At 34.3% G+C, this 1,220-nt stretch overlaps 1 protein-coding gene across 2 annotated transcripts in view; it reads left to right on the top strand.

Annotated features, from left to right (window-relative positions):
• Nucleotides 1–1,220, top strand: part of LOC107098578 (A disintegrin and metalloproteinase with thrombospondin motifs 3-like) — a 232,713-nt gene that overhangs the window by 220,970 nt on the left and 10,523 nt on the right. The gene's annotated exons all lie outside the window — the stretch shown is intronic.

Raw genomic sequence — 1,220 nt, 5'->3', positions numbered from 1 at the left:
CTACTAAGTTTCATGTTTTTCAAGTTTCAAGTTTCATATTTTGCAGCAAATTCCATGCAAAGGGAGCAAAGTAAGCAAAGGGCTTTTTACCCAGCTCAGTACTGACACGTGGGACAGAAAACAAGACAACAGCCTGAGAACGGAGAGAGTAATGACCAGTACTTTTTTTCATAAGAAGTGAACATAAATAAGATGGAAATGCACCAAGAATAGCCTTATATATAAATATATACCAATGACAAAGCCTCCGTGTAGCCAAGGCAGATCTTAAAAGTGTTCCAAAATATTATTCAACAACAACAGACTCAAAATGTTTCTCTAACCTTTGTGGCTTTCAAGTCTGATCTTTTCTAATTACTAGCCTGTAAATTCTGCGGTCCTGGAGTAAATTAACTTACATAACAATAGATTTTTCAATACATATAATACAACCGGATTTCCACACATAGGTGTTTTGCACTTCCACGTGCTTAGCTTCATTTATTGGTATAAACTGTCAGAAGAATAAACAGTTTATTACGGCTGCTTTCATTATGTTTATACACTTATCAGCTATACCTGAGCAATTACTAATACTTAAAGGTCACGATGGGTCAGACACCTCATTATATGGACTTTATTGGGTGTTCTAGTTGAAAGTGATTACACTGTCACTACAGAAGGTTTCTGTGTTTTTCATTTATGATTGTCTGCACATGCTGATGAATAGCTCCTCAACCTTTCAAACTCCTTTTCTAATCCACATCTTTTATTGAAATGTTAAAACAGAAAAAGCATTTTCTATAATATGTTGGTTGTATCATGTTCTGATCCTTTTCAGATAGTGAATCAGTCACTACTTAAGAAAACCTCCTGTTGTGTGTCTCATTTATAAAAACAGTTATTTCTTTTTTTTATGAAAGACACCAATAAACAGCAACTAATTCTGGATCAAAAACATAGTTTGATTGATTGATTGATTGATTGATTGATTGATTGATTGATTGATTGATTGATTGATTGATAAAACACATTGGATAAATGTACTTGTTACATCGGCTCAATAGTCAAAAAGAAGGTGCAAAAAGGAGGAAAAGGTGTATTGGGTATATAAAGTATATACAGGGTTTCACACAGACACCTGGGAGCTTGAGGGTTCTGCTCAGTATATTTGCTACTCTTACAAATGCACTTTGCTGGACCTAAATGTCTGATGTATTTCCAGGTGGTATACACATATA

Source organism: Cyprinodon variegatus, unplaced genomic scaffold (genome assembly GCF_000732505.1).
Source record: "Cyprinodon variegatus isolate N-32 unplaced genomic scaffold, C_variegatus-1.0 Scaffold790, whole genome shotgun sequence".
In the NCBI taxonomy this organism is placed as follows: Eukaryota; Metazoa; Chordata; class Actinopteri; order Cyprinodontiformes; family Cyprinodontidae; genus Cyprinodon; species Cyprinodon variegatus.
The sequence above is the reverse complement of the archived record's forward strand: the minus strand, read 5'-3'. Positions and strand labels throughout refer to the sequence as shown.